General features: G+C 43.5%; 1 protein-coding gene across 5 annotated transcripts in view; it reads right to left on the bottom strand.

Moving 5' to 3' along the window:
* Positions 1–23,208, bottom strand: part of CPS1 (carbamoyl-phosphate synthase 1) — a 337,480-nt gene that overhangs the window by 136,885 nt on the left and 177,387 nt on the right. For 4 of the 5 annotated variants that reach the window (XR_004358089.1, XR_004358088.1, XR_004358090.1 and 1 more), the window contains exons 43-45: positions 22,145–22,250; positions 4,760–4,917; positions 3,953–4,069 (exon numbers count right to left, since the gene is read on the bottom strand). The gene's annotated coding sequence lies outside the window, so the exon portion shown is untranslated. Of the gene's footprint in view, positions 1–3,952; positions 4,070–4,759; positions 4,918–10,272; positions 10,296–22,144; positions 22,251–23,208 lie in introns of those variants that run through there. The other variant, XR_004358092.1, reaches the window with a different exon arrangement.

The following is a 23,208-nucleotide window of genomic DNA, read 5'->3' as shown; positions in this document are numbered from 1 at the left end:
CTGTCCCCTCAGGACCAGAGTACAAATGAGCTGTTTAAGGGTGAGGGGAGAGATACACATGGTGCCAAAGAATTACAGGCCTCCCCTTTAGACTGCAATTGCAGAATAACCCTTTACCAGCTTTGCAGAAACAACATTAACTTCCCTTGAAACTCCTAGGTGCACAAGGGGAAGAGTAGGGAGAAAGGACATGACAGGAAAGCAAAATTTGCACCAGAAGCACATCCATGTCCCAGCAGTAAAATGGTAATGCTCATTCCTCTTTAAAATCCTGAGTATTTCTCAGGACATACATCAACTTGGTGTATATCCAACCTGTGGTCTCCTGCTCCTGAGCAATCCCACCCACAAGAGCAAAGACAAAACCATCCCCTCAGCCCTTATCCTGCCACTGTTGCACAGGGGATGATTGAACATATAGGACCTGCTGAGTCCAGAGAGGAGCTCATAACTGGGGCATGGCAATCTGAACTGTGCCCTTCACACAGACAAGCCTGAACCCCCTGATCTGCTCAGAGAAGGCAGAAGAGAGAGAGGGAGCAGGGTCCAGTCAGACAGGTTTCCACAGCATCAGTGGCACTTTTTGTGACAACCCTGTTTTCAAAATTTCTGTAACCACAAACACACAATAATGGAGGTGAGAGGGCAGAGACCTCTCTTGGAGAGGGCTAGTTCAGGAACTGAAGTGTGAGGATGCTCCTTTTAAAGAGATAAAGCCAGAGGAGCTGCTCCCAGCCAAGAGCAAAAGAATTAAAATACTGCTGTTAAAATTTCCATGTCCACTTGAGAAGCCAGAGTCTAGCTACAAGATAAACTGGAGGGCCAAGATGTTCCTCATTACAATCCGCCTGGCTGCTATTCAATAGTGTCTCATTCATGTTAAATCCACAACTGTAATTAAACTGTTTTCCAAGCTCTTGAGAAGTAACTGAAATGCTCAGAAACGCTCTGAGGAAATGACAAAAATAACTATGATGACTGTCTCCATCTTGCAAAGATAATATGCAAAACTCTATCCAAGAGCAGGTGGGTTCCAAGCTAAGACCTGTGATACAAGCTCCTCAGAGAGGAAGTTCTACATAGGTCAGATCTCACTCCATTCCAAACCAAGAGGTGGGAAAGGCATGAGCATCATTTCAGTCTTCTATTCTTCAACCAATACACATCCAGACCCCACTGAATTTCAAGGGAACTCAGTATTCATGGTGGAGAACAGTCCTCTGAAACACACTGCATGTTTGTCTCAGAGAGTTAATTCCTCTGCCTGCCTGTCATTTCTTTACAGCAAATGATGCCTTAGAAGAGAGGAGTAACATACATGTTCAAGATAGCTGAGCTGTTTTTCTCCAAACCTTGTTCAAATCACAACTACAAGATGTTCCCAGTATTGTCTGGAAATCTATTTATGTACATCCTTAAACATACTTTCCTTTATTCCAGAGGGTCTTCCTGAGTTTGCACAGTGAAAATGGAAAAAAAAAAAAAAAAGAAATTCTGTATTTCCTTAATATTGAGAACACAGGAAATAAATAACCTTGGGCTTTCTGTCTTCCAAGAAGAGAGGTGATATAAGAGCAAGCTCAGTGCAACTGACTTACCTGGGTCCAAACCAACGAGAGAGCCTCTTGCATAAAATAAAAAGGTCAAGAGTATAAAGATGTGATCCCGATGGGGAAGAGAGCCAAGAAAACAGTTTGCTATTTATATAGCTGATTAAATAAAATATAATGAGGGCTAGCTTGGCCCCTTTCCCAGAGTTCATAAACCCACACGAGGAATCTCCTCTGGGAGCAGTGCAGCCTGACACGTGCCTTATTTAAATCAGGCCATTTAAACAGCTGACATTTTTAGTGTCATACCCTCCCAGCTCTCTCTGAATTAACCTTTCCCGCTGCTGCCTGCCCACTTGCTTCATGTCTTCCCCACCTTTAGACTTAGCAGGAATCAAATTAGATAAACCAGAACTACAACAGAATGAGAAGTTCCAGGAAAGCCTTTTCTGTGATTTGTTTCCCAGGTCCTCCTTGCAGAGCAGCAGCCTGCCTCACATGGTCTAGAAAGGTTGGGAGAGCCTAGCTCCCTAGAGTTTGGAAATCCCAAACTGCAGAAGACAAGGCTGTTTTAAGGGAAGCATTACACAGAGCTAATCCAGGTAGATATTTTTCCTGTTCTCATCAAGCTCTCCAGTACACCAAAGACTCATTTTGCACAACTCCAGCGGGCTGATGTGCTCTCTCCTAGAGTGTTACCAATAACCACTGCTCTGCTAAGACTGAGAAACAGATTTTTAGCTGCAAATTGAATCACTTAGGCACAAGCTCACCCTAACCTGTTTCATACCTTTCAGACAGGTGGCTTATATTATATTAGTCCATTCCTCAGGTGGACTTGCCTTCCCATGTCAACATCACCCATATGGACTTGTGGTCCATGTGGTGTGGAGCACATGGAATCCCTCATTTGGAAGAAAAAAAAAAAAAATCACATCAGAGAAGAACCTGTAGACACATAAGACACATAACCACGAATGCTAAGAGGAAAAAGTAGGTGAAGAGTGGGATGAAGAAGCTGTAACTGTATTTCTCCCTGCTTAAGAAGACTCACTAATGTCTGATTCAAAAAACTTGAAGTCAACAAGAGTCTTTGCACTATCTACAGGAAGCTCTGAATCAGAATTTCTTTTGGGAAGAAGGGGGAGAATTGCAGCGATCAAGAGCTTTCTCTGAAGTGAAACAATTACTTGAACACAAGAGCCAGAGGTAATGAAAGGACAAATGATGATGCACTGCTCAGGGAGACATATACACGTACCCTGTGCAATGTGTTGTGAAGGAAGCACCTTCCTTCCAGGTTGTTTGGGTGTTTTTGCTTTATTCTGATTCCTTTTTAAAAGGTCATTTGCAGGAGAGTAAAATAAATTCTGAAAAAAACCTGTCAGCTGTGTACGTGGAAAATTTGTTCATCCAATAAGTCCAAAAGCTAGTCAAACATCACCTCCTAGTTATTTATAATGTTGCAAATATTGACTAAAATATCTATATATTCATACCGATTTTAGTCTGAATTGATGCTCCACATATTCTGCACACACGTCTGCTTTACCCTCTTCAGAGGAACACAATGTCAATCACTTTGAGAGGAACGGAGTAAGCATAGTCCTAAACAAACAGACCAATTCTAACAGTGTCAAATGAGGCTGATGGAGAGGAGTTCGTGAGTTTTGTATCAGAGGCCCTGGGAAATGTCTCAGGAGTCTTTATTACCCCCATTACAGCAGCACAGATGGATCTGTGAGATGGAAGGCCATGAACAAAATGCACATAAATACTGTGGAGCTGCCCGAGGTCATGGAATAACTCACAGCATTCTTACCAGACCTGCCAGGTTTACCATATATTTCTCCATCCCTCCCATATGAAATTCCTTTGAATTGTATCTACTGAATGTCGGGACCAGAATGCCTATATGAAAACTGCCCCTCCTGGCTGGTAGTTTTGCATTCACTTAGTCTTCCTTTCAGAAAATTATGGCCCCAAATTGGAAAGATCAGAAGAAACTGCTTGAAGATTTCAGCCCATTTGTTTAAAGGTAAAGGGTAAGATCAGTGGAAACTCCCTTTCAGTGTTTAACTAGGGGGCCTCATGATCTGTGAGCATGCAACAGCATTTGCCAATATTATTTGCCACTCCATCCTTCTGCAATAAAAAGGTGGACTTCATCCTTCAACGCCAAAAGCATGGAGAATAGCAGGACTGCCTCTCATTTACAACCTTTTAGCTGCCTGCCCTACTTGTCACCTCACAAAGTTCTCTTCTACGACTGACCCAGCAAAGCCTGCCCTGAGCACTGCACAGCTATAATGCTGATCTCACGAGTCTCAGCGTTCAGGGCTGCTGGAAGAAGACTGTGGGATTCAGAAGGAAATTCTGCTCAGAAAAACAGATGGACTCACCTCTGCTTGAGGGCATGGAAGGCACATCCTCATGTCTGAGTAACTCAACACACCATGCTGTGATATAAATCCTCTTGCTCACCACCACCCAGGTTCAGAAACTGCAGACATGAGCACCTGGCAGAAAAAGAATTAAGCAGTGCATAGAAGCTAATTGATCAACTATTTAAAAAGCTTAAACTCTTTAAAGGGATAAAAACACATGTACTTTCATTGGTGTCATGATGCTGTTACTGTTTCATGTCTGCAACACTCCAAGTCTGCATGGGCCCAGAGACACATTTTTGCTGCCCCAATGTCTGGCAAAATCAGGTTTGGCAAAGTCATGCTGAAGTCTGATTTTTTTCCACCTTGCCAAATTAGAGAACTCATGGGTTAAGAGGAAATCTCCCAGTTGTCCAAATACAAAAAAGGCCAAGACCACAGCAGTGCAAAAAGAACAAAACAACAACCACCCACCTTGTCCCAGACTTTAGCCACCAGCCAGCCTGTTTTCTAATGTATGAAGAGATTCTTTTGAATGACCAGCCGAGCCAGATATGAAATAATGACCACAAAGCTATTTTTCTGCTAATTCTCTTACTCATTTACATTCCTTCTCCTTACCATTTCTTCCTCTTGGTTATTCTGATATGTTTTTCAAATGTGTCATAATAAGCAACATTTTCTCTACGATAACCTCCTCTATGCTCCTACTTTTTTTTTTCTGTCTTCTCTGCCCTGTTATACTTTATAAGGGAAGGATTTTCCTGAAACCATTATCCAGAGCTAATAATCTAGAAACTTAAATTTTTTAAGAACACTTACCTCCTCCAGGGTTGCGGGAGATTCTCATATTACTGAGGGACAGAGGTTATCCTGAACACAAACAAAACAAAATAGTCTATTGAAGACCATGCTGATTTTCCTCAATTTCCATGCTCCCCTTCTCCAGTATGTTTCATTTTTCCTGGCCCCCTGTGGCACTGGAAGGAGGGAAGCTGGTATGAGAGGCATGAAAGTATCAAACGGTATTACCCACCTCAAGTTCAAGCAAAACCTTTGCCAGGCTCTCGCTCTCACTGCAGGGCAGTTACAGCTCTGCAACTTGCCCATTTCAGAAAGGACTGGCAGGTTACAAACCCACTCAAAACATCAGTCTGAGCCACTTTCCAATGTCTGACAGAGAAAGAAATCAAGACACATTGCTTTCACCTTCCCTCCTTGAGATGGAGGTAATGCCATCTCTGTCTCTCTCCCCACCCCAAGAAATAATAACATTTCCAAACCCAGGCAATGACAGACTATAAATGTAGATTCAGCACCTTTTGGGATGTATCTTGACTTACACATCAGCATAATGGTATTCCTCCTCTAAGGAAAAGATTCTGATAGCCCAGATCAATCTGTTCACAAAGGTGAAGAGAACTTCCTTTTAAGCCCTTTAACAAAATTATCTCAGTCATCAGAAGATCAGCAGCAGAAATTGGTTTTGTGACTTGCAAATTTGCAGAGTCTGCTTTTTTTTTGGCATGTGTGGTTTGCTTTAAACCTCACTTATATAATGCTTATTTATCACAGCCACATGAGCTAATTCATGCATATGTATTTAGTATAAAAGCATTTGAATTAATGTTCCTGGCTTGTTTACTTTGAAGGACTGAATGCCCCCTCAGGAAGACATATTGATCTTAAAGGAGGTTCTTCTCTGATGAACACTGGTTCTTGCAATATTTATGGCATCTGAAGCCTTTTCTCTACTCTTGATCTTTTGAAAAGAGATCCCAAAGGAGGGTGACAGAGCTTGGCGAGTGGAGGAGGGAGAAGTACAAGAGGGGTCCCTTTGCTCTCAGTACAACGTCACAATGTAAACAGGAAGGTGATCAAGGACTACAGTAGTTTCTAAATTAAGTATTTAACATGTATATTAATGAATATAAGAAGAAAAAAACTCATTGAGCCAACTTTACAAAGAGTGCTAGGAAGGAAAAAAAAATCTGCACCTTTGCTCAGTTTTGAAGCTCAATTCTGCTAATTTAGGGCATATTAGCTGTGATTTTGAGGCCAGCCAAAAGAACTGATGTACATGGAAACATCAGAAAGCAGCTTCTTCACAGTCTAGCACTTGCCATCATTTTAATTATTCCACGTGGACAGATTTATTATTAAAAATAAAATATTAAATACTTTTCTGGTTTCTTCAGAACTGAGATTGCACTGAGACACTGAGGACTGCACACTTGACATCCATGTGATTTTCTCCCTCCTCCTCTACCCTGAAGGGAAATTGTTGTTCCTGGTCTGGTTTTTTTTTTTCCATGGCATAGTAAGGACATAGTAAGGTCCAAGGACTAGACCCAGCACTCCAAAGTCTGAGTCAAAATAGGTCACTGATACATTATTTTGTCCATACTCATTTATTCTCTATAGCATTCTGCTTCCTCACCATAAACTGAGGTAATTTCTTCTCCTTTCTATCCCTGGGCTAGTTGTAAATCACCAGGAGCAGGACTCTCGGTTCCACAAGGAGCAAAGGCCAAGGCAGAATGCAAACAGTTTTGCTGCTGGTGTGGTCCCCACTGCCTGGGGAATGTGCCTCCATGCTTTTAACTTGCTTTATCCCGTGCTGTATGCAGTAGGGCTAGCCCACCTCAACCTACAGGTTATCTAGGAATATACCTGTGTAACAATATATGCTGAGGGCAAGGTATGCTGCACTGTCACCAGCCTTTCCCTTCACATTCTGTCCCACATACGAAGTGGGAGTACAGTTAATGAGTAGGAAAAACATCTGTTTCTCCCATTTTGAAAGGATGTGCTATGATATTCTGCAAAACAGGTAGTAAGCAGAGTCATTTGCACCACTCTGTTGAATGGATGAGGTGTGTGAAGCTGCCAGCTTTGAGCTGTGCCTGCCTCCTCCCATCCCTTAATTTAGAATTTATTTTGTCAGGAAAATCCTTGCTAACCTCAGAAGCCAAGGCTGAGCCACGGCTGGGAAAAGATGAGGCCAGGGGCCAGAGTTACATTGTAAAAGACACAGTTTTAAATTAGAGGGCTTTGTTGCACCTGGCTGAAAAAGAATTTGATGGTAGATTTCAACAAAACTAATTATTCATAGGTGTAATCTGATGGAAAAAGAAAATATTCAGGAAAAAATATTAAGAAAAGGATTTAAAAAGCATTAGCTTCAAAATATGTCTGGGAAGTTTGATTCCTCAAAAGTGACTTGCATCTGACTCTTCCTTGCAGGAACAGAGGATGCACACAAATGGGGTGTCCAAAGAGGATGGTAAGGGGATGATGGAGGTTTTGAAGATCAAGTGCAGAACAAAGATAATGACAGCCCCTTTTCAACCAACACCAAGGAGATATACCTGCCTGCTACATTAAGGTGAGCTACCCAAAACAAAATTCTCCCAATAAACTTATCCAGTGGAATGAATTGACTCAAGGTACTTCGGTGGCCAATGGCAAAAACTTTTTAAGAAGCTGTTAGAAAACCCATTAGACCCATTAGTGTGTGACTGCAACTTGTGTGCACTCACAGCAATATATATCCTCAGAGCTGTCAGTTGTCTCAGGCTGCATCCTGCAGCTCTGCTTTTCTACAGCTCCCCCCACCAAGACCCACCAAGGGGGCTGTAACACTCATATCCAAATTCTCTATCTGAAACGGCTCTCTCAGCTGGGCAAAACGGTCCAAGTCTCCGTGGCTGCAGATCAAGGAGGGGGTGGGAAAAACCAGAAGCTGTAGGGGCAAAGCCTGATGCCTGTCCAATTCAGCACAAGCACTCTCCCTGATTTTGACAGAGCTGGGATTGCTGCATTCATTTTGTTTCGATGTCAAGATGAGGAGGAGTGTTGAGATGTGCTGTCAAGATTTCTACTTGAAGAATTAAAATAGCCCGTTTCAGGTTAGCTTTTGTTTAGTTACTTGTTGCTTCTTGTCAGCAAAGGACCTCTCTGGGCTAGTACAAAGCACTTCCCTGGCTTAGTCACATGGAAGACAGATATCAGAGCACTTCTCTCATCAAAATATTTGCTTCAAGGGGAGATCAGAAAACTGAAACATGGCAGACATTTAACAGGAGAGATGGGAAAAGTAGTGTTTACCAAGTACTTCAGCACTGGAGAGATAAACGGATATTTGAGCTCATTTCACTACGTACTGTTATTAGTTATATGAAATTAGACTGTCAAATACAGTTTTATAAAATGCAAGGTGAATGCGAGAGGGCAAGAAGGAGAACGAACACACAGGGGACAAATCACTGTCATTCACAAAGGAGTGCCTGGCAGACTAAGAATTAAGTTCACTCCTCAGGGCAAGCCATCCCCAGCTGTTATAAATACATTTTAATGCCCCTGTCAACGTATGGCAAGAAAGAGCCAGCATTCCCCAACACAGTGTGTCAGGTGTTCTCTGTCATTCAGAGAGCTTGAAAGAGCCACATTTAGATTGCAGTTTTGTCACTTCTCCCTCTAGCAGCGTAAAGGCAGCTTCTCTGCTGGTTGGATGGAGCAGGCAGTGATTCTGAAGCACAGCCAGGCACAGGCTGCTGCCCTGCTCCACCCCTCAGGAAGCAGTGATAGCTGGTCACGGGGGTTGGTGCCCGCTGCTGCCACGCTCACCTTTGCATCATTCCTGCAAACAGGGGGTTTGTTGGACTCCGTCAGTCCCCCGCTAGGTTGTATTGCAAAATTGTCAATTAACAGGCTGCTTGGCTTTTCTTCAGGGGACTGACAGGGCAGGAGGACTCTGGCCATGTTTGGGCGTCAGGGGAGAGCAGCCCCTCCCCTCTGGCTGACAGGAGACCTTGCTCAACCTCACACTGGGAGGTCTTGCTTTCTGGTAGAACCATCTCTGAGGGGTGAGGTGAGATCAGACCTCAAGTCCAGAGCAGAAAGCAACAATGGTCCCAGTCCCCAGAGTATGGAATTACCTCCCTTTTCCCATTGGCCCAGGTCCTTCTGCCTTCCCTAAACTGTAGCTTTGCTACAACTAACTTTGGAAGCACTGTGAGCCTGACTGGAGCCAGTTTTCTGCTAAAGCTACTGCTTTACCTTTTGTTTCTAAAGAGCCCTGCAGCACTTTCTTCAGAAACTAATGCCAAGAGGGACTTTTCCCCTTGCTGTCAGACAGCTGACAGTGCTACAGCTGCCAGCCTTAAACACCATCTCCAGTAAAATCAGAACCATTGCTGGGTCTCCTGCCAGGCTCCCAAATTGTCTCCGTTTGAGATGAGCAGCTCTCAGATACCATTCCATCAACCCAAGAGGACTGCAATCACATTCCACCTTGTAAATGCACTTTTGGCTTTCTGCTGCCTTTCAATTCCCTCTGAAACACAAGTTTGGTCCCAGTGATCTCTGAGCAGGTGGGGAATACGTGGTAGTTAGCACACAGGAAACCAAGCAGATATAGCCACGAACAAGCAACACAAAGGGGAGGCTCCAAAAGAGGATCTCATTTCAAATGAAACCATTTTAATGAGACAAATGGGCTACTGTGAGGCAGCCTGCAGCCACTGCCCACCAAAAGAGCCAAGCTTACGGGACAAGACAGGTTTTGTGCTTTACGTTTGGGCTCAAGTCAAGTCTCTTCCTGGCATCAGGCCAGTGGAGGACACTGCACACCCCACCCTGTATCCCCCAGTTGTACCAGCGCAACAGCTTGCAAACTTTGCTTTAGCCAGAACACTAAAACAAAACCACAAAATTACCAAGCCTCTGAAAGTCACCAAAACCCTTCTCCACCGCAGTGACTGGAGAGTATGGTCCCACAATTACTCAGATGACAACAAGCAGGAGGTGGCAAATTCCATTTTTACTGCAAGACAGAGCTAGCATCAGCATGTGGCACAGTCTCAGAGCCACAGCCCACTCCCTGGCAGATGTTGCCAAGGTCCCACTATGTCCCTGCTGAGGATGATAGAAGTGTGCTTGCTACTGTTGCATTGCTATTCCTGTTGCTTTGCTGACGTGAATATCAGACCTGGTACAAACTGGAATCACCTGCTTCAAGCCAACAGAGAAGATCACCAACTCTACCAGGTACTGATCTGATCCACAGCAATGCCAGGGCTGAGGGACAGAGTCATCCTTTTGAAAGAGAAAGGCTTTGTTTCTATGATTTGTTTCCTTCTCCTTTTGTTTCTAAATGGCTCTTGGTTGCCCGCAATCGTCTCAGCAATAGCTCATGTCCTGTAACGTGCCAAGCCACTGCAAAACATCTTGGGGAGAGATATTTCACTCAGCTCAGCAGCCCTTAAAGGGAAGGGTCTGCTGTCAGGCGTGTGTGCTCATCACCTGTTGATGCATGGGCCTGTCTGAGCGCAGACTGCAGTTCCGCACACAGCCCCTGCAAGAGACAGATTTTATCAGCATTACTGGTGCGGCAGTTCTGTAAAAGCTATGGGATCTCATATTTCTGGAAGCACATGCATGCCATTTACAAACTTACAGCTAGCAGCACCACAACACAGATTACTTAATCTATCATTTCCCGGGAGAGGAAAGCGGCTGCTATGGCACAGGGAGGTTTCAGTTGGGTGAGACCTGGGCATTATCTATAGCAGTAGCTGCTTCAGAGAACACACCCTGCTGTCTAAACTTTGGCTAGAAGCAAACTTGCATCCCCAAAACCTGAGGCCTCATCCTGTCCCATCTTTACCTACACACAGCCAAAGACTTCCACCAGAAATGCCACACGAGTAATTCCACTTACAGATACTTGAGACACAGAGATCAGTCTCAACAGTTGGCCTTATCCTCCTACATTTGGGGACACAGGACCAAAGTAACATTTTACAAAACAGAGTCTTCCCTGTTTTCAACCATGTGCCATTTTACTGTCATAGAAACACAGAAGCATTCAGATTGTAAAAACTTCTAAGCCCATTGAGTCCAACCATTAGCCCAGCCAAAACTAATAACAAACTCATGAAAATAGAGTATGGTCTAAAAATACTTGCTGCTAGTACCTATAATGAAACACTGACAAGATAAAACTGAAGCTATTTTTATTAGAAAATATTACTGAGTTCTTATGAGGACAGTGTCTAGCAGCTTTAGTTAGGGCAGGACTCAGTTCACATAATGCATGTTACACAGGGTACATAAATTCCCACTGCAGTCAGTATCTTTAGAGGTATAGCCTGAAGGGTTTGTCAAAGAAAGCCTGTTGTTCAGTGCTGCAGAGGACCTGCTGACCAGGGCAGTACACATTCTGTCATGCATGTGTGACAGTTTATATCAGAGCTCCTGGCTCCTGAAGCACTGACTGGTATGGCCTTTCAATATTAAGAGACCTGGGCTGCAGTGTGTCAGACCAGGCTGGGAATTATTGGATGAGCAAAGGCACAATGCTGCAGGACATTAAAAGGCAAATCATAAAAAAAAAAAAAAATAGGGTCACTTTAAAGCCTTACAATGAAAATGGTCAAATAAAAGATGTTCAGAAGAGATTGCTGCTTTGTTCTAAACCAAGTCTGAAATTAGCTAGAATTTGTCAGGCAGCTTTTGGGTCAGAGATTCAATAAATGCTGATGTAGTTGTTACAGCAGGTCTCTCATCTATTGTTCAGAATAGAAAACATAAACTTATTTACAGTTTATCTTTTCCCCTGATTTGTGGGTTTTTTCATTGCTTTTGTCTTTGCTTTGAACAATTAAATGATGCTCTAGATAGTGCTCTCCTGATACAGGTACCCCACAGCCAGAGTGGTGGTACTTTGACCTCTGCAAAAACAAGCCATTGCATTTTATGGCACAGAGTGCTCATCAGCTCATGCCAGCAAGGGGCAGTGACACGCTTGGGTGACAGGAATTGCCCTTAAAACAGTCATAACTACCTGGGGAAGGAGGGCAGGAGGTAACAGGAAAGGGTGAAAATGTGTAAGAAGACAAATTTATAGCCTTCCCCGGCAAGTAACATCATATCTGTAACAGCTAATGATCTGCTTGCTGTTTTCTCGTGCTGGAGTTACATCTCAAGTGGGATAGGAATTGACCTCTATCCCTTAGTAAGCAGTATTTTTAAATTGTGAGCTCCTCTGTCTCATTTCATAGCCAAGCAAACAGAAGCTCTAGAGTGAGATTTTTCACTGTCACCTCTCTGCTCTTTGTAGCAAAGTGACAACTGATCCCTGATCTATGCATGGCTGCTTCTGAAATACTTCAGTGCCTAAATGTCTGTGCAGGATGAGGATAGGAAGGAGCATATCCAACTGCATAGCAAGGTGAAGTGCTATCTGAAAGGAATATTAATTTGGCCAAGAATATTTCAGGTAACAGGGATTCCACAATGACTTCTAATGTTCATACAGGAAGAGTTGCCCTTTAATTTCAAGGACCTGTTCAAGATACTTCTTGGCAGTAAAGTGTATGAAACTCACTCCAGGTAGGATAATTCCCTTGCCAGGACCCAGATTTCAGGGAACCCAGGTCTGCTGAGACACCCAGACCTCTGCTCATGAAGTTTGGCACACTGGGACAGAGCACAGGTATGCACTGGTCCCTGTTAGCCCTAGTCTATCTCATAAAGTGCACTGCTCCAGAACAAGGTGACATGGGCACCACACTGGCCCTTGGCATCTCTGGATAGCCACACTGGCCAGGGAAAGTGGAGATGGGGAGGGAATAAAGCCATCCAGAGCCTGCTGCCAATCATCTTATATCCTCAAGTGTGAGGTTTAATTGCTCATGTCATTAGCTTAGCTTGCTTCAAAAGTAGTGTTTAACAGACACCATAAAAGATTATCATACAAGCTTATTCTCTTCTGGCTAGATGGAAAAAGAAAAGGTTAACTGGGTAGAAATTAATAAACAAAACAGAAAACAAAACACAATACAACCATGACCTAGAAGCAAGGAGGAAAATCCAAATGCAGTCCTGTGTTGGAAAAGGTGGTTTTGGAACAAAACTAATCAGTTTAAACTGATAGGTTTAAATTAATATGTTTGGAACAAATATTTAAATTAATACTCAAATTCTTTTAACCCATTCTTAAATAAATTGCAAGAGTTTTTCAAAACAAGGGCCTGTGAATATTGGTAATATAGATAAACGTGTTTCCAACAAGAAACCTCTGTGGGTGTGTTAATCCTGGGCAGTGTGTTTTGTGGTACCTTTAAATATGAAGAAAGCAGCTCCTTTTACTCTCCTGACTTGCACAATCCATCAGTGTCTTTGCAGCCCCAAGTCCCTGTGGGTTTCTACCACAGCTCATTTCCCATGACACCAGTTACTGCTTCAAATGCGCCATCAAGAATGAAAAATGAAAAAAGAAATTGAATTTGCCAGGGCTCCTCATGCCAGACAAAAGAATGGGAAAGAGGAAGGGAAAACCATTAGTAAACTTCGTCCATTGCTAGGACATTTGCTGGGGGAGAGAGGACCCAAGATGTCTCTTTTTATTTCCTTGGGAAGGAGGGAGTTAAGGGGGAGGCTGACAGCTGGTGCTGGTGCCAGACACCGTGTGGAAGGGGATCCCTGCTACCATCAGGTTGGTCTTACTTCTGCACTGCCTTTCCAATGCCCCTGACATTTCCTTCCTGCAGAGACAGAACCAAACCACATGAGAAGGAGTCAAATTAAATTATGGGGTGACTTCTGAAACATGAATTCATCACAAGACTTTCGCAGCATATCTCCATGTCTCAACCATAGAAACATAGAATCACAGAATCATAGAATGGCCTGGGTTGGAAGGGATCTTAAAGACTATCTCATTACTCCACCCTTCCATGGGCAAGGGCAACTTCCACTAGACCAGGTTGCTCAGAGCCCCATCCAGCCTGGCCTTGAATACTGCCAGGGATGAGGAATCCACAACTTCTCTGGGCAACCTATTCCAGTGCCTCATCACCCTCACATGGAAGAATTTTTTTGTAATATCTAATCTAAACCTACTGTTTGTCAGTTTGAATCCATTCCCCCTTATCCAGTCACTCCATGTTTTATAAAAAGTCCCTCTCCATCTTTCTTGAAGCCCCTTCATGTACTGGAAAGCTGCAATTAGGTCACCTTGGAGCCTTCTCTTTTCCAGGCTGAACAATCCCAATTCTCTTAGCTTTTCTTCCTAGTGGGAGCAAAGACTGCCTTGAAATAAAGATAAAACCCAACAGCACAACTTGTGACAGAAAACAATGAAAATTGGGTAATGATCAATCAGGAAACTATCCAAAGGAAAATGAGAGAGAGAAGGATTTGGAGAAGCAGACAAATCTCAGCTGATTTATTAGTAGAAGGTGTCTCTGCCCACGTGTTGGAGAGTTGCAAGAGTGTTGGAACTAGATGAGGTCCCTTCCAATTCAAACTATTCTATCACTCATGCCATACGTTCAAAAGTGGCTTTGGTCTGAGCCACAAGCAAAAAGAAATGGAAAAAAACCCCTTAGCAGCATACAAGAGAAAAGCAAAAAAAGCAATCTGGTACATCAAGTCTGTCCCACCTTATTTCAGGCAACTCCAGACATGACAGAGGGTTAGGCCTGCTTACCCATGGTCACATTAGATACCTAGAAAAGACTTCATCCCTTCCCTGCTCAGCCTTTCTAATAAGAATTTTAAGTCTATTTCCTCTGCACTGTTCTTCAGTCCCTATACACAACTCAGTACAGTGAAGAAAAACATCACTTCTCTGAAACCTGCAGCCCTTAAGATGTACCGAATGATGTATCAAACAACAGTGACACCTTAAAATCACAACTGACTTTTGAAAGCATTGGCTCCTATTTATGGAAGGCAATTCCTTTCCTGAAAGTATCCTGTTTAGAAAATTAACAGTTTTTCCTCCCTTCTCTTGATACTCGTGACAGAACAACCTCCAGATCTCAATTACTCTGTACCCGGTGTGCTAATCCCCTCTGAATTCCTCCTTTGCAGTCAGTTTACATGGTGGTGGTGACTTCACAGACGCTAGTGAACACAAGAGCAATATCCTCATATTTTCCATGCTGATGTTTTCCACACTGATATTTTCCCTGGTGGGAGCAACTGTGCTACAAGAGCAGCTACAGGGGAACAGCAGTTTCTCCACAATCCCAGTATCCTGGTTTCATGTGGGCGGAAACTACTTAGTGTCTATCAGGAGAAGAGCTGTCTGCAGATGGGAACAAAAGGGCAACAGCCCAGGTCCTGCAAGACAAGGACTCTCATCCAGAAATTTTCACAGCATGTCAGTGAGAAAGAAAGGGAACATCTCATGAAAAGACTCAAACTGATCTGCACAGGAGATGTTTCTGCTACCTCCTTACTATGAAATATATGGCCATAAAGGAGCACAAGTAAGAAACTACATGGTATCTAAGTCTTGACATGAGAAGACAAGAAGAGGAGTCTCCATCTCGAGCTGAGGGGAAGTGAAGACTGAGAAGAAATGTTCTGGCTTACTGTTTTCATCTGTTTACATCTACCCCCATCAGTCAAGACCTTCTGAAGATGTTGTTTTTCTGGGAAGAGTGTACTTTTCAGACTAAGACCATAATAAAAAGCCCATGCTGTAATTCTCACATCACCCTTCCCCAGTGCAGGGCACTGCCTGTTCACTGTTAGGACATGTGCCACAGCTCCTGCACCTGAAGAGCCTTCACTCTCCACAGTTTTTCTTTTACAGAAGCAAGAACCAGCACCAGGTAGATAAGCACTTCATTTCATGACATAAGTAAGAACCTAAAGCAACCAGACCAGTTTTCCCATTAAATGCATATTGCCCCCATGAGGCTAAAAGGAAGGCCTGGGTGTGAATGTATTGTTGACAGGAATCCATTTGCAGAGGCATCAATTATTATGACTGCAATAAATCATTTACAGAGTGCTGTAAATTCCAAACAAAGTTGAACAAACACAAGGCTTCATCATCACCCATTTCTCTTACAGCTAGAGCTGGGCTGGGGAGAAGTGCCTATCTTAAACAGGATTGATTGGAGGTTTGTACTCAGGGAACTGTACTCTGAAAAAGGCTAAACTTTGTAAAATGAAGGGTAAATCAAGGTTAAATTCAGGCAGCTCCAGGGCTGCAGTGTTAACTGGCAGCAACAGCTGGAGTTGGAAATTTACAGCTGGCTTGGGAATGCCCCCACACTGGTGGGGAGGTCCAGACACATCTCTTCTGCCATAGACATATGTGAACAGAAGAGGTTCTGACATCTCTGGAGATGATCAGGAAATGGTTCATGGCATCTTCTGCCTGGCCCTGGAGTGTCACTGTGCTGACCAGTGGCTATACTCAAATCACCTGGGTAGGGACACCTCCAGCCAGTGGGTCCACCAATTTTTTTGTTTGTCTACCAATATTAGGACTCAGAATTTCTCATTACATATTTTCAGAAACAAAACTTGGGACAGATCCTGTGAATGATGCTGTGTGAAGGTTTCACAGGCACTCATTAAGTCACCTGCTAAACAGGGATGAGCACCTACCCCAGGTACTGTGAGCTATGCAGTGAAATGCTGCAGCCAGCTAACATGAGGGCAGATCCTGCTCAGACTACCCGAGTGCTCCTCAGATGAAGTCTGATCCAACTGGTGGGACCCATTGCCATGAGCAAGCTTTGCAGACTTTGGGAGCTTCTACAGCTCAGTCATTACTTTGTAAATCCCTTCCTTATAAATAAATAGATAATTAAACTAATAAATAGATGGCACTGGCACAAGAGAGCAGCAAAATCAGCTCACCTGCTTAAATCATTTGCTGTTTGGGATTTATTTTCTCTGCCAGAATATTACTTTGAGTCCCATGGTTCACTTCCCTTTTTTTTCAGGACCAAAAACCTGTTACTGTTTTCTCTGAGAGTCTGAGTGCAGCTGAGTCCTTTGTCTGAGCCAGAAACTATTAGTCATTTGGGACTAATTTCTGTCAGAGTTTTATTCACTGCAAGACCCACAGAGGGATTTAGAGTTTTGCAGCAGGTCACAAAGGCCTCATTGATCATTTAGCCAAACCCAGGGCTCTCTGTCCCCCACCCACATCAGACCAGAATGACTCAAGTAAGATGAAAGGTGATGTGACTCTGCAGTGGATCCAGCCTCTGTCAGTGAGATTAGAGCCTGACCTCCAGGTTTGAGAGGCCATTTTGGCCCAAGAGGGAGCCCTGGGCTTGATTTCTCTTCACAGGAGCATCACTGCCAATGATGCAACAGAGCAGAATCAGGCCATTTGATCCACAGTCACAGGACTTGGCACTGACAGTTGATCACTAAGCCAGCAGTGATTTTCCCATACAGATTTACCTTGAAAACATCCCCAGTGTGCTGGCAGGGATCTATAGAAACATGCTGATATATTCTGCAATATGCCATATATCATGTTTCTGTGCAATTTAAAGAATTGATGGATCAGCCAAGTCTCCACAGAATATTAAAAACATAAAAGAATTTATAAATATTTCACAGCAAAATTCACTGTTAACAGTTTGCAAATATCTTGATGTAGCATAATGCAGTCCACGGGTGATTCATTTTCCACAGTTTTGGAGGACATTTATCAAGCTGTTTCATTTCCCAAGGATTGTGGGCAGTAATGGTTTTCTTTGGGGTCCAGGCATGGCATGTAGCCCAACACATTCCTGGCCCTCAACTCACCCATTAGGCTTATTACAGATAAGGGACTGCTGGGAAAGAAATGTGAGGAAGAGCAATGGAAGGGCAGGCTCTCGTGATGAACAAAGGCTACTGAAGACACTAAGAACTGATCCCTTTCTCCCACTCATGAGAAACCTCTGCCATGCATTACTTCCATGTTGTATGCATGGTCCCCTGGCAAAACTGTGACCCTTGGGCTGTGCCTCCAGTCTGAGCTCCAGTTTGTCAACGTGCTTCCAGCTAAAATGAGCAGGCTATGCTCTCCCAGCACAGACAACACACACTGCCTGCAAAGGGGCTGGAGGTTTCCCCACAAAGGACAACAAATAATGCTATTTCCACCAGGAAAACACAGAAGGATAACTTAATTTTTCTCTGTCTGATTCACATGAAGGCATTTGAAAGACATTTTGGGCTTCCCCTGTTTTCCTTCTGTTCCGCTTGCATCTGATAGCATGTTTTTTTTGCATTTTGCCAGCAGGTTTCCTTACTAGGATACTTCTAAGCTGCAATATTTGATTATTTGTGAAAGGAAAAAAATGCACAAAATTTGCCTTTCTTCCCTTGGGTTGCAGCAGCAGCAGTCCCAGGAGTATTTCACCTCCCTTTTGAAGCCATAAAATCTGCAGCCTAGTAATTCTGCCTAATTATCAATTTCAGACTCTCTGCTTCAAAGGTATTAAAAGAAGCAATATTTTCATAAAACACTGTGAAAATATGTTCCCTGTATTGAGCCTTCTGGCAGATGCCTAAACATGCAGGAAACTGAAAAGCTTGCTGTAAGCTTTTTAAAATCTGGCTTTGTTTTCCCAAACTGCTCAGTTTTTCATTTACCCATACAAAGCCATCCTGTCAAATATCTACTCTTCACTGGCCCCACTTGGCACAGGATGAGGATTGGAGAGAGGGAACATCAGCGTCCTGGCTTGGAGATAAGCAGATCATTCAGCATCTCTGGTCTGGTTCCCCTTTTCCGGAGATCCCCCTGTGCCGCAAAGCTCAGGGAATCCTGCAGGAAAGCAGTAAACAAAGGCATTCTTACCCCTTTCCCTGACAGATTCAGGATAAAAGGTCAGACACAGTCACCCAAATTACTCACACAAAGACCTTGAGAAAGAGGTAGGCTTTACCCAGCACATACATTAGCTTTGGGGTCAATATCTGTAGAAAGTAGCTGCCAGCTGCACCATGCTCAGCACCACTCCTCACTCCACCTGCCCTAAAGGTACATTTGGGGAACCCAACTTCCAAATACCTCAGAATTTAACAGAACTGTGGCAATTCTTATAATGTAAACCACTGCCAGTGTGTTTGTCTACACAACTTGCTACTGCCTGCCAGCTGGTGGCAAAGCTCTTGGCTATCACTTGTGCAAACCTCTCCCCTGCCCTCCAGCACTCCCCCGCCCTGGATCCTCAGGCTGCCTGCATCTGGAGCAGCTTGAGGCCTCAAGTCAGAAACTCCATCCCCATCATGGATATTCACAGATTTATTCATACAGCACTCTAACAGAGCAGGGCATACCCGTTTTTTCCTCTGGTCAGGGAGGGACTGAGATAACCTGCAAGGTTTGAGTCTGAACAAGACCCCTGAAATGGCCATTGGTACAAAGTATGATTTACAAAAACATGCAGCTACAAAACTTCCCCAGTCTGCATCTTTATGTATTTAATTTCCTAAGAAATCTGGTCCTGGGTGACTACTGCTCTGAATGCTACATGCTTTCCACAGCCCCTTTCCCTGTTTAGCTGTCAGGAGCAAAGGGCCACCACAGCTAAGGCACCATGCAGATGCCCCAGGGCACACCAGAGCCCACGGCAGGCTCACAAGGGTGAGGCTTGCCTGCAGAACAATTATTAGTGGAGATAAGGCATAAAAAGTAAAGAAATCACTATGACCCTGGCAGTCCAGGTTGGATTTGCAGGATTGCCAGTGAAGGGGTAGGGCAAAAAGGAAGCACAATGAAAAAAAATAGTCAGTAATATCTTTCTGCTTGTAAGCAGAGCACATTTTTGATTGTGTGACTGAACAACAACAAACAGAGAGCCAGAGACAATAAGCACAAAGTTGTTTTCACAGAGACTCTTCTCAGGTTAAACCCAATTTCCCATTAGCTTGTCATTACTTTGACATTACTTGACAAGTAACTAACCAGCATTCCTAAGAAGTGCAGCATTATTACTGGAAGCATGCTAGAAAACAGCTCCAACCTGGAAGATGGCAGTTTCAGAGCAGGAAATTGCACCATAACTCCACACAGGGAGAGTTTGGAAGAGTTCTCCACATGGAAGAGCTTGGGGGTGTTAGAATGGGACTCAAACACCCCAAGTTTCAGCCTTGACTTTGCAAGGGGCTTGTTCTGTGAGAGGGGATGGAGAGGTTGTCCAGGCCTTTCTGTTCTTTCCCTATGCCTACCACAGATACAAGGAGAAGCAAGGGGAAGAAGAAGGAGATGCCGTTTTCCAACTGGCCTGCTTTCATACCTTCTGGATCTCTTTCCCCCCCATGGTGTGGGGCGGCCCAGTTCTAGTTCCATTTCCATCTGAGGAACCATTTCCGATGGCTTAAGTGGATGGGGGGGGAACTCCAGCGCCAGGGGTTTCTTCAGATCCTGAGCCTGGAGGGGAGAGGTGCTCTCCCCTCTCTCCATCCACGTGGCCCCATGGCAGGCACAGAGACAGCACACCGGCGTGGAGAGGAGGCAAGAGAGCATTTATTGTTGGGGGGTTACATTTATAGGGTTAGAAGGACTCACAGAGTAACCAATTAGAAGTCTCAAGGGGCTTACAGGAACAACCAATCACAGGAAGGGGTTAACAAGGTCCAATGAGAACACCTTAGGACATCTTCCCAGGACATTCCTGTACGGGAGACAATAGTCCTTCACAGGGGGTGTCGGGTAGAAGAAAGCATGAGTTAGCAAAGAGACTACAAAAAGCCATTTTGAAACATGTTTAAACCACAGTTTTCTCATATACTGCAGATTTCCTGCCACCACCTCAATGGTCTGAGATGTTCCAAGGAGATCCATGGAAACATCCACAAATCAGCACTATCAATCTGCTTTGAACAAGCCACAAAGGACTCAGTGAGGCCAGCACTGTCACAATTCAGAGTACCTGCTGCCAAGCTAGCTACTCACTACTCGGTTATAAATCTGGACCTGACGTATGCATACACTGTGTTTTCCAGCTTTCTGGCTTTCTACCCTTTATTTTGTAATTCCAGAATGATTGTAAACACTTGTAATAAGAATGGCTAATAAAATACAGTTTATTAGCCAACCTTGTACAGCATTTTTACAGCCTTTTCCACTCATCACTGAGAAAAACAAATCCTCTTCAGCTGTGCTGGAGCTGGCATTGCTGCCAGCCTCCTCTGGTCTCACCTGTAATGAGGTGAGTAATTAAAGTCCTTATAGGAACACTAGGATTTTTTTATTGCCTGCCACAATCCCATCCTCTGCTCTCTGACTGACTCAGAGAGGAACTGCCACAAATGTTGTTTCCAAAATAGATCAGCACTGAAACTTGCTTTTGTCATGTTAAACAATGGAAAAATTTAGGAGCTCAGCTGCTTGACAGTCCTTGTTTCCTGTCCCAGAATGCCAAGGAAAAAATCCAGTGGCCCCTCAGAAGTCTGGTGGATCTAAATCCCTAGTCAGGATTGTGGAAGAGCTGCCTGTGAATCACTGTAGTTAAAATGGTAACAAGCAGATATCTGGAAGTAAGTAGCATTGGGGAAGCCTTCATTCCATAAAGTTCTGAGGAATAAATTATTCTGGACTAAGCGAACTCTAAATATTTTGGTTTTATTTATGCCATGATCTTGCTTGTTCTCAGCCACTGACTGGGCTGAGCCACAACATAGGAAGATAATAAAAAGCTTAAACCAGTGATTCAAAGGAGAATATTTCCCCTAATGGAAAACCCATGCATAGGCATCTTTAGAACAAGATGCTGTTTCGTAGCAAAGTCTGTTTTTATAAAGGTACTTGGTGAAGTCAATTATCATGACATATGGAGTTACTCTCCATGAGGTAAACATAAAACCAAATGCTTGGCAGTAAACATAAACCTCCCAAGTTTTCTTCCTCTTTCTGTCCTTTTATCCCTTTTTTTATTGTCACATTCAGAAGTATAAATTGGTAATTTATTGAAAAAAATAATGGTAACATTTACCAAAGTGGCACTATTCGCTACCCACTTTACTGTGACAAGTCTGGTTTTGGGAGCCTCTTTCCTTATGTATTTTAACACAGGTATAAACAAAAATAATCCTGAAAAGATGACTAAAATTATTTTCCCCCTTAACTCACTTTGCTTAAAAAAAGAAACAAATAAAACCATGGAAAGGAATAAAGTGTCTCTGTGCAAATACTTTTCCCTATCAAGTTCCCAATGTGGCAAGCCAGAGCTGCAGCCTGGAGGAGATACCCAAGGGAAAGAGATGTGCCCAGGGCACCTGGGAACCAGCCAGCAAAAAACTCAGCAGCTTCAGTCTTATCCAGAGTAACAAAAATCCCTCTGACTCCAGGTACTAGTTCAGACCATTGACCTGCTTAAGGCAGCTAAGTCATCCAAAAGATTAGTCCTTGTACTGCCACTCAAACCAGGGGACACTTACTGCTGGGTGTACAGACTGAACAGCACATCACTCCTTTGGATAATGCTAGTAGTCCTTAGCACCGAGCAGGGAAGGTGAAGCACTGTTAGAGGCACAATTTACATACCTGAAAAAGAAAAATAATCCTTCCTTAGGGTGTAAAGTGAGCCATGTGCTTATGGGTCATGTGAGAAAACCACTGAGCAGCAGCTCTGGTCAGACAGTCCAGGTGAGCTGGTTGTCCAGCTTCCCCCAAATGCTGCCTTTCAGAGGAGTGTAACATGACTCCTAGAGGAGGAGCTACAGGTTGTCACCCTCTCCAGCTTGGATCACAGTGATATGTGGTGCTCCTAATTACAAAATGCTGTAAATACAGATTCTACCATACAAGCTTTCAAGATTCACTGCAAAGCAAAACCTCTTCACCTTCCTGAGGCTCTTCCTTATCCAAGCGCCTATAAACTGTTGAACTGAGCAACTGAGGGCATTCCTGGTGCCATTAACACATTTTAATAAAACCCATTTTATTAACAATTTCACATATGTAAATTAATTCGGCTGGACTGGAGACTTGTCACATAAATAATCTGTGACTAAACTTCTTACACTGTATATCTTCCATTTCTACAGGGCAAATGATTCCTACCTTCTGTTATGTCCCAAAGCTGAATAGACAGTGATAACTTTCCACGGGACAGATAATTAAATTAAATCCATTCAATTCCAGAAGTTATCACAATTCAGAGGGAGGAAGCCTTTGTCTGCTAACTCTCAAGGTTTGTAATGAAGTGTCCATTACTCTATATAATTTATATCATGACAAGTGTATGAAAATTGTATCATATTTTTTCTGCAAGAGCAATATCCTGCATCGAGATAAAACATCTCCTTATTATAAATACATCCTCTGAAGCACTCTAACCCTCTAAAAAGAAAGCCTAAGATTGAAGCCACACTGTATTTAGCACTATTTTATATAGTTCTTATGCAATCCCATTCACCAGATGCTTTACACAGTGCCTTTGAAGGACTCCGGCATCCTGTAAGTCATCCTCTCACCAGTGGACAACTACACACACCTAATT

This window comes from Chiroxiphia lanceolata, chromosome 7 (assembly GCF_009829145.1).
Source record: "Chiroxiphia lanceolata isolate bChiLan1 chromosome 7, bChiLan1.pri, whole genome shotgun sequence".
Classification (NCBI taxonomy): Eukaryota; Metazoa; Chordata; class Aves; order Passeriformes; family Pipridae; genus Chiroxiphia; species Chiroxiphia lanceolata.
This window is presented reverse-complemented; position numbering and strand designations above follow the sequence as displayed.